Source organism: Dermacentor variabilis, chromosome 6 (assembly GCF_050947875.1).
Source record: "Dermacentor variabilis isolate Ectoservices chromosome 6, ASM5094787v1, whole genome shotgun sequence".
Taxonomy (NCBI): Eukaryota; Metazoa; Arthropoda; class Arachnida; order Ixodida; family Ixodidae; genus Dermacentor; species Dermacentor variabilis.
Window position 1 is genome coordinate 191,234,688 of NC_134573.1, and position 10,551 is coordinate 191,245,238.

The 10,551-nt window shown below is 42.5% G+C and overlaps 1 protein-coding gene across 5 annotated transcripts in view; it reads right to left on the reverse strand.

The window, feature by feature from the left end:
* Nucleotides 1-9,446, reverse strand: part of fwd (phosphatidylinositol 4-kinase beta fwd) — a 161,138-nt gene extending 151,692 nt beyond the window's left edge. For 2 of the 5 annotated variants that reach the window (XM_075697208.1, XM_075697205.1), the window contains exons 1-2: nucleotides 9,145-9,445; nucleotides 8,951-9,001 (exon numbers count right to left, since the gene is read on the reverse strand). The gene's annotated coding sequence lies outside the window, so the exon portion shown is untranslated. Of the gene's footprint in view, nucleotides 1-8,950; nucleotides 9,002-9,144 lie in introns of all 5 variants that reach the window. The other 3 variants (XM_075697204.1, XM_075697206.1, XM_075697209.1) reach the window with 2 other exon arrangements.
* Between the last annotated feature and the right edge of the window lie 1,105 nt (nucleotides 9,447-10,551).

Genomic DNA, 10,551 nt, shown 5'->3' on the forward strand with positions numbered 1-10,551 from the left:
GCATAGACAATGTAGTACAGGTTACATATTGTAACCTGTACAATGAGTACAGGTTACAAATTGTTTGCGATGTTGAGTAGAACATGCGTGCCTTTTGTTATTCGGGTTAACACAGAGAATAACAAAAGGCATGCATGCTCTACTGCCAGGATAGTCGTCCACCCTAAATTGTTTTGTCATTTATGCTGTGGCAGCAATTAAACTGGTATCATACTCAAAAGTTAATTAAACCATTTTGTACACCTTTGCTTGGGGACCACTGGTCGCACCATATCGAGTCTTCAGCCAGGCACACTTAAACTTGCTCTTCCTTTTACTTAGCTGTTCTATTTGAGTTCTGATCAACAAACGGTTTGTTGCCTGTGAATTTTATGGCTCTTGAGGATGTGAAACATTACATGCTTAGTGCACCATTTTTGTAGATCTTTCATGCCATGCCTCACTTTGAACGTCTGCTTGACGATCTGAGTCTGTAGGCTCAGGCCTTCACTTTATGCACACTGTGAAACATTGTGCTAATCTTTAACTTCACCTACAGCTCCTGACTTAGGGACTAGTTATTTTGACCTAACTTTTCATATATGCATCCAGCATGAGGATGAAATTCATTTTCTGAACTGGCAGTAATGACAGTATCTGCTTAAGACTGTCAGATTGCTTGAAGCTTTATCCACAGGCTCAGCAAATTACAGTACCATATTACATTTCTTTCAAGGTTTCTAAGCTGGCCTTTTAAGACAGCCACACCAACATAAGAATTATGCTCTGCAAAGTTGTTAGCAAACTGGTGCACGGTGTTTGTAATGCAACTTTACAGGACTATGTAAACCTAATTATTCTCATGCAGCTTAATTGTCTCACCAGCCGTGAAATAATGCCTCTGTGTTGGCACATAGCGTTTTCTTTCTTTTTATATGTATTTTGTGTAGAGGTGAAGCATAACCAGTGGCCTCTTTCTGTTTCAGCTGTACTGTACAGACCAGCATCTATGCCATTCGAGAGAAGCACAAGTGCCTGGTATGTCTTTACATACGTGATTGCAGTTTAATGTTGCTTTGTACCACACCTGTGCACTGGAGCACTGCATATTATGATTAAGATGCATTGCACAGATCATAGGAGAGAGGGTATATTCTGTAAGAGTCCACTGTGTGGACACTTACAGAATACCCCCTTGCCCCACCATCCCAGCTTCTGCACCTTTTGTAAAAAATTTAAGACCACTTACAGGCTACTGACGCTTTTTTGAACGAATATCAGCGTAAGACATAACGGGACATGACACAAATGCTTTGTGTGTCATGAATGCAGTTTATTGGCACATTCAATGTTTTGCTGGTCTCAGCTAGTATATTTAAATTTTTGTCTGCTTGTGCATTCTGCTATCAAACAGAGTGTAAGCCATGGCGTCTTTGTTGTTTCAGATGCTTTGCACAGGTCTGTAGCTACTCACGCTGAAGCTCCAAGATTATACACAGACTTGCAAACTCAAGGTTAGTCACCTATGTGATATACATCTTTGTGCAGCTGTGATTCACTGTTCCTAGTATTAGTTTTTGTACATTTATTACACTATGGTCGTGTGGAGCATAACCCATGGTCTGTTCTACATTCAGGTTCAGCCTACAGGCCAGTATCCACGTCTCTTGCTGAAGCTGCAAAGTCACACACGAATCCACATGTGCTCGGTTTGTAATTCATATGCAATGTTATGTTCTTTATGCAGGTGGAGTTTAATCCATGGTGTTTTTGTTTTAGATGCTTTGCACAGGTTGGAAGCTGCTGGCTCATTCACGGAATTGCAAACTCGTATGTCATTTATGGGATATGCATCATTATGTTGCTGTCATTCATTGTTTCCACTTTTTTATCTTTTTGTACATTTATTAGCTATGGTCAAATGCCTGTGGTCTGTTTTATGTTCAGGTACATCATACTCACCAGTATCCACACCTCTTGCTGGAGCTACAAGGCCACACACGGAACCACATTGTGCTTGGTGTGTCATTCTGATGTCGCATTGCTATGTTTGTTATGGAGCTGTAGTTTTTGATATTTAGCTTTTTTAATGCAATTAGAATTCTTTGCCTACTTCAGCCGTTTTGAGCCTATCTATCTATGCTCTTACGTCTTTGTTTTAGATGGATTATGCAGGCCTGCTTCGACACATGCTGAAGACGCCAGCTTCACAGAGTTGCAACCTCTTGGTATGTTCCGCATGTAATATAAATCTTTATGCTGGCTTTGTTCAGTGATTATAATTTTTGTTTTTGGACATTTATTGCACTGCAGTCAGGCAGAGCATAACCTGTGGTGTCATTTATGTTCAGATTCATCATACAGGCCAGTATCCACATATCTGACTGGAGCTACAAGGTCACATGCAGATTCACAAGTGCTCGGTATGTCGTCCACCTTCTATTAATTGTTATAGTTAATAGGGTTCAGTGTAGGGCTTTAGTGCTGCTAAGGCGAAATTTTCAGCATTTTATCTGTGAAGACTGATTTGTCTTGCTTTCTCATTTAATGTTTACTTGAGACAAGTTATTTTTTGCATCCTATATGTACCATTCGCATTCATGATAGTCAATTAGCACTAAGTTATGTTGTTGTTCATTGTAACATATTGGAAATAGAAAGTGGTGCCCTTAGCACTAAATCAACTTTGTTCTTTAGTTATGTTGCAGCTTCATGACAGAAAAAATTATGGCAGAACCCATCTCATGATGACTGTCGACGTAATGTGATTAGCATTCAAGCAATATAGCAGCACACCACACCGATGAAGCCACATTCATTTAAAAAATCTACAGTGGCCATTCTGAGACTATCGTTGCTTTGGCTATAGGCGACATATGGTGTCTCTGGTATCAGCTCACTTTCTTATAGCCCTCGCTTGGCGAGGTTGCCCGTGAGCATGACGGCATAATGAAGACTGTATGATGAAGATGTAATGATAAAGTATGATGTCTATGGAACAACGAAGGTATTATGACAACAACGCCATGGCAACAAGGAGATGGCAATTTTGAAACGATGACTATGGTATAATCACAACAATATGACGACTACAGCATGAGGACAATGGGATGATGCAAGTGCATGGCGATGATTGTGATGAAGGTACGGCCACAACTGCATGACAACGATGGCAACGACAATAAGATGACGTGTTTGAAGTGATGACAATGGAAAACAGTGCGATGACAATAGTGTGCTGATAACCATGGGATTACGATGATGTAGTGATGACGGCATGGCAAGAGTCAGTGATGACGTTAGAATGAGGAAGGTGGAAAGACCATTACAGCATCACAACGGCAATATGACAATGAAGTGTTCAATGATTCAGTCATGGAAATAGCCAACTTTTTTGTTGGTCAAGGCAACTGACCGCGTGCTGACACTAAAAATTTTAATTCTGGCTTTTTACATGCCTCTAGCAAGATATGATTATGAGCCAGGCACACTGTAATGGTGGGCTCAAGAATAATTTGGACCACCTCGGGTTCTTCAGCATGCACCCAGTGCATGGCACATGAGCATGTTTGCATTCTGCCCCCATCAGAATGTGCATGTGACAGCCAGGAATTGAACCTGCGAGCTCAAGCTTAGCAGCACAACACCACAGCCTCTAAGCCACTGCAGCAAGAAGTGAGCTGACACATGAAAGCCCTTTGCAATGCACAGTGATGCATAGTTTCCTTGACCGAAAAAGAAATGGGCTATCTCCGTGACGAAGAGATTAAATGCTCATCTTGTTTTCATTAAGGACACATGTCTGGTTTTTAGGCACTTTTTTTAGTACCTTCTTTTTGATTTTCTAAAGCGTATATATTGCGGTTGCAGAGTAGCAGCCAGTGCTTAGTCCTATTCTCTCTTTCTCGTCCCGTTTGGCACTCTGCTTTTCTATCACGAAGCCATACTAACAAGCACAGGTTCAGAATTCTTGCAATATTGCTGGCTGTCCCGTCATTAATATATCTGCATTTTTATTTTTCAGCTTGCATTCACATGTTCCCTGTTGAATGCTGTAATGTAAATGATAAATATGTTTCTTTCACTAGTGCTATGTACCTGTGTAAATTGAAACGCAAACAGCAAAGTGCATAGCTTCTACACAGTTTGCCTCACCTAGCTTTCGCTTCACGATAGTGGTGTGAGCATGAGTATTCATTAGCCAACCCTATGGCACAACTATGCAGCATGTAAGAAAAGCTTTTGTATGTTACTGCTGGCATGCTACCTTTTCTCAATGTCATCGTGATCGATTGACACTACCACGAGTCAGTGGTGCAGTTTATCGCTTCTTCCTCCTTTAGGTGCGCGCCCCATCATTCAAGCTATGACGGTTGCTAGCGTGCAAGCAGTGACTTAGAAAAGCACTTGTTGTCCATGGTGTGGCTACAGCATTGCACAAATCGTGAATCCTAACTCACACTTATCACAAGGCCAGTGTTAGGTGACGAAAACTATAAAGAAGCGTGTGCTCCGCTGTTTATGTTTCAACTATGGCTGATAGTACGTTTAGTAGTGCTCATCACTGTTTCTTTTTTCCAAGTGTTGCCACATCAACTACCATATGTACACGAAAATAGGTTGACTACTGACATACTTGACCTCTATATAGTAAACTCACAGAAAAAATTTTAAAACATGATTTGAATATAGGTAGACCTATATCGTTCTAGAAAAATGCAACACTTTGACCATGACGCACCTTTATTTACCGCTCGGCTACTAAATCTCGTTAGTTGATGCCACAAGCTGTAACCTCGTCTGAACTGGCAGAGAAGACATCCTCGCTAGATGCTTCGCAGGCATCTTTGGCATCCCAAATGACGCTGTTCGTGCACCGCTGAGCGCATTAAATATGCAGCATTCTTTAAAGCCAGTCTTATTAATCTCCAGACTGGCCTTACGGCAGGCATAATGGCGGAACTCAGCTTGGCACTCTGGCTAGCTGTGTTCACAAATATGGTCGATAGCTAATTTTGGGTAACAGTTTCGAGAAAAAAAAGGTCCAACTATATTCGAATAAATGCAGTAATTTTTCATCTTGCAAATAGCGCTGAAATAAAAATTTACATAATACTAATGCCATTAATTTTTTTTCTTTTTTTGTAGCCTTCATGGAAAGGGTCTTACAGATACATAATAGTATTAAGCAGACCCAGCAGGCCCATTCACAATACCTTAATGAGCTGCTCAGCAATGCCAACAGTGCACCTTGACAACCTTGCGACCTCCATGATTTGCCTTTTTCGGATGCGACAGACATGCTCGACTTTGACAAAAAGCTTGAGACAGACAGACAAGCTCTACATCTGATGGTAAGTTCTTTGCTTCGTCTATTCTTGTAATTTTTGCCAATTTTATGGCTGTAAGCACGTTTCAATTAGTACTCCACTCCCTAACCATGTTGCTTGATGGCCTAGGCTCAGTGTGAAATTGCCTGTCTTGTAACTACAGTGGGCTGTACTTACAAGACAGAAATTGATACTGATGTTACGTATGACACTAAGTCTCATTCATGACATGCTGTAGGATTTTACATTAACTGTCTATGACAATATTAAAGAATAAGAGTAAAAGTAAAAGCCAGTTAGCACTTTTCTATTACAAAGAAATCATTTAGGTTGCAAAACTTTCAGTGTTAACTGAATTCCAATTTATCTTTATAGCTGTATTTTTTCTTGTTTCTTTTTAACTGAAGAAGCACTTGGCTGTCCAAGGAGGGGACTCAACAAAACAGAAAACGACACGCATTCTACAGTCCCTCCTTAGCAGGAACGCGGCAATAAGCTTCAGTTGGTTTGGAACGAAGGGGAAAAAGAAATTCTCAGAGCTGAATCTATGCAAGCTAATGTGTGGTGAGTTAGGTGTAGCAAATTTGATATCACTTGTTTTTAAATCTAGTGTCAAGCAGTATACTCACTGTATTGAGGCTGCTTTGACAGATTTGATCCCTTATTGCCTAACTAGATGGATTTTCCATGTCAAAATATATATAATGTACGACATTGTAACAGCTTATGACTTATACACCTATTATTCACACTTTGCTAAGTTTAGTGCTGGTATTTAGTTTTGTCTCTTTAGTAGAGTATATACTGGTCCAAGTTTTGTGTGGTGTGCAAAACTTATAGGAAGGATAATTTTGCCCATGCATGCAGGCACATTGACTAATGACATCTGACACCCAGATGCCACAATAAAGGATCTCGAGAGGGCCGCCATGACGTGGTTCCGCCATGCTGCCGAGCGACTTGCTGCTCAACAAATATGATTTTTTAAATTTCGCTGTCAAATATGATTATGCTGAAGTCAGCTTTCTTGTTGCAGATTATCTGCATGGCCTGTATGAACATATTCTTTTCACTGGTGTTTCATCCTTTTTTTTTTGTTTTGTTTTTAATGATACTGTTTGCCACATTCAGTGCCATCATTTTCTTGATGCGTTGTTTCCTGTGCCTAGTTGAAATTTTTGTTTCCTGAAACTTAATTTCTTTACTGGTGCACACAGCTTGCACTGCCTGCTTAACTGTCTTCTAGCAGTGTAGGATTAAGAGTTAAGAGAGCAGAACTAAGACTAATTAAATGCATCATCGGCGAAACTGGGTACACTTGTACAATGTTTAAAAAGTGCACAGCAATGTACACAAAAGCACCTTAGCAAGTAAATACAACTTTGAATTCTGCTCTACTAGATGAGAGTTAAATAGGCTCTGCACACTAGTAAAGAAATTATGGTTCCAGGAAATCAAAATTTCTCTTGGGCACAGGAAACAACACAGCAAAAGATTTTAAACTTTGTATTAATAGGTCCTGTGAGAATGACTTAATTACATATTTGTTCATCTTATTTATGGGAAGCGTGCAATAAAAATTAACATTTCCAAAGTTCAACTGGCGTGAAATACTGTCTAATTTATAGTGCATTGTCCAACATGAAATTGTTGTCATGTGCTTATAACAAAAAATCCAAAAATATTAAATGTTTTAACAATTAATTTTTTCTGTCAGAGCATTTCTAAACTTCAGCAGTCTTCAGTGTACTCCAATATTCGCTGCCTTATCACATTACTTTTTTTATTATTTAATTCTGTTCTAGAACTGTTACAGCATGATGGCCTTCAGTGCCATTGTCATTTGCTCATTTACCTTTTCCTCGGCCTAAAAACGTCTTCAAGCTCTTGTTCCAGGCTTGGAATTGAAACACGGAGGGCAATATCCATTGTTGTTCATTTTATGTTGGGAACTTACACACACCCATTGCTGTGTAGCTGGATACGTGTGCTTCTGCCCCCTCAGCAATGTTTCCAGTGTTCTCACGATTTGGTAAATATAAAACAAAGAGGAAAACAACAGAACCACTGAAAGCCATAAGCCTGCAGTCTTGGCAAAAAGCAGGAAAACGAGTGAATTACATCTCTGGAAGAATACACTGAAGGTGACTGAAGTGAAAAAATGTTCGAAGAGAAAATGTACAACTTTCAAAAAGACAATTCTTTGTATTTATGGCTACCTGCCCTTTAAATGCGGCATGCACTGGTAATTTCTAGGGACAGCAGAATATGTAACATCGAAATGTGATCCCTGAATGCCCCGGAGAGCACATTTTATGGACATCCTGTGGATATCCAAATATGATCCCAGAATGTCACCAGGAAGGACACATAATGGAAGATCCTATAGGTGTCGTTTTTTGTCTCATTTGGGAGGATTTGGGGATTTGTGTGGGACATCCCAGGGACATCCCACACTTCCTAAGCAGGACATCCCAAGGATATCCAAAGGACATCAGTGTGTTGTCTGGGAACAGTTTGATTTCTAAAATAAGCTTGTCATTAATAGTTTATTAGGTTGCTGTGCGAAATTTGTACTGTTCATTAATATATTTTATTTTATTCAAGAGGCATCGTGCAAGAACTGCAGCAGTGTGTCTGCAATCTGAGGTAAAATACGATTGTTCATCAACCGAAGTACTCACAAGAGAAACTCCTAAATTGACGAAGGGTACGCGCCGGGCGCAGTCACGTACTCGCCGAGCGGATTCCGAAATAGAGACAAATATTTGAACACCACCACCAACAACCAAGTTTCGTTTGCATCAGCCACTGTTGTCCGTGTAACACGTGACGTAAGACCATAAAACAGGCGCATAAACAAAGCCGACGCCCTGCTGCCAGTACAGAAAGCAAGCAAATTCCAAGGGCGGGCCGCGACAGCTGCCCCGACACCCCCCACTGACATTCGTTTTCCTCGTCGTGCTGCTGAAAGGCCCTCGAGCACCACTGCAGATATGCGAACCGCCAAAGACGAAGCCCCGTTGAGAAAGAAAACGAAAGAAAAGCACGATAGGAAAGACCCCATTCGTCTCGTCCACAAAACTGTGACCTAATTTTAATTGCGCGAAGAGTGCGCGAAGTTGGAGGAATAGGCACAGCATAAGAAACTGCGAGTATAAGAGCTGGATGCGAGGCACGAAGGTGAGTTTGTGCATTATGCCAGTTACGCTTAATCAGGCGCTCGCAGACGGTTTCCAAAAGCATTGCAAGCACCACTTTAACCTGAACACCCGAACGTTAGTCGCGGAAATAAGGCTTAGGATAGTTGCTTATGGTGAGCACAACCGCAATGAAAGTGCGCAAGTAAAACACCCAAGTGCTCAGATAAGGGCAAATCGCTGTCTATAAAGCAGAACAGCCATGACTCAAGAATTTCCCCGACACTACACCTTGGGGAGGGAGCGGAAATACGACACTCAGCTGCGCCGTCAGTTCAGTTGACATCTGTGCAATGGAGGCCAGCGATATCCCTTTGATAAAAGCTTACTGTCGCAATCAGCAAGTTGCGCTGGCGCCCCATCGCCACATTTAACCTCACAGCGTGTCGTTTGTCGTAAGAGAAATTATCTGGCACTGAATTACTCGCAGGTATTACTTACTGCTTGTTTCGCCGAGTGCCCCCAAATGCACCTGTCATACACATCTTGTGGCTGCAGAAAGCAGTAACTGCGTCTTAACACGCATGAAAAACAAAAGTGTCACTGCATGCGGCCTTTGTCGCCCTTAATTAATTTAGACAGCAGCACCAACAGAACTATCCAATTAAAACGCTTCAGCGAGTGGGTACAATTACCTCTGCTTCTTTCGCACACTCCAACGACGTAGACGTTGATTAAAAACGCAAGAAGCCACAGTCCACGTCCAATTCAAACGATACGGGGCTATAATCCAAACGCTGGCATGCATCCATCGTCAGCACGATGCAGCGAGTTGTCAATGCAGAACTGTACACAAGTATAGGCCAACATGTTTCAGTGGTGACCCGCCCGACACCGCATATCAAATCGCCATTGCATGACGTCAGACTTGCTACTCTCGCTCCCGTGGACACCGCCGCTGCCGCCGCCGCCGGGCCGCGGGCAGCCGCGGCGCAGAATCTCGAAACCAGCCAGAGCGACGCCAAAGGCAGCAGACGCCTCATGGCAGCGCGAGACACAGTATAAAGAAAGTAGACGGCGCGCCGTTCTGTCTCGCGCTGTTTTAGTATACATCTATAACAAGTTCATGGAAGCCATGATGGAAGCATCCGGAAGTTTACCCTGCTAAAGTGCCGACCGTGGTGCACTTTATTATTTTACAGCGAAGCTATTAAGGGCTACTTTCCCCAATATCGTGTCCGCGTGTAGAAAAAAAAAAACTATCATCATCAGCAATGACTACAGCGTCATCATCGGCGTGTCACTGTTCTTGTTCCGATTCCGTGGCGCGCGTCGGACAGATGACAGAGGACGACAAACTTTGGATTTAATCATAGAGTTTCTAAATAAATACCCTAGAGGGAAGTGTGGCGCTAGTGTCTACGGTGGTTCTCATGAGACGAGACGTTCATTTGAGGCGTGAGGCGTACGTCTATTTGTCGTAAAAAAATCCCTCACGTGACCTGATCCTAGGTGCCTAGGGACAGCATCGTTTAGGGATTTTTGAGAAGGCGCGATGCTGGCGCCGATTGATCGATTGATTGAAAACTTGATTGTTCCACCGAGCTGGGGTGCCCGCCTCTTAACCTACACGTAGGTAGTGGGGGAGGACGAAGCAGTCCCCGCGCTTTGAGGACGGTGAGTCTTCACGGCCTCAACGGCCAGGCGAATTGCTCGACGCTGGTCGTCTTCAGCCTCGCTCTGGAGCAAGGCCTCCCAGGCTTCTCTACTGTCAATGTTTTCCTTAACCCCTGGGGAGCCAGCACACTCCCATATTATATGGTCTAGCGTACCTTTTTGCTTACAAATTTTGCAGAGGGCGTCGTTATAGTCCCTCGTCTGTGTTAAGTAGATCCAATGTGGTGATGTATAATTGTTTCCCTGGAGGCGTCGCCATATGCGAGCGTCCTCCAAAGAGAGAGACCGATGCGGAGGCGGAAAGATTCTTCTTTCGGCTTTGTAGTGATCGACAATTTCCCTGTACGTGATCATGCTATCTTTTATCCCTGGAGCTGGCTGCTCTAGAGTTGCCCGGTGGTAGAGTGCTCGGGAGCGCTCGTGAG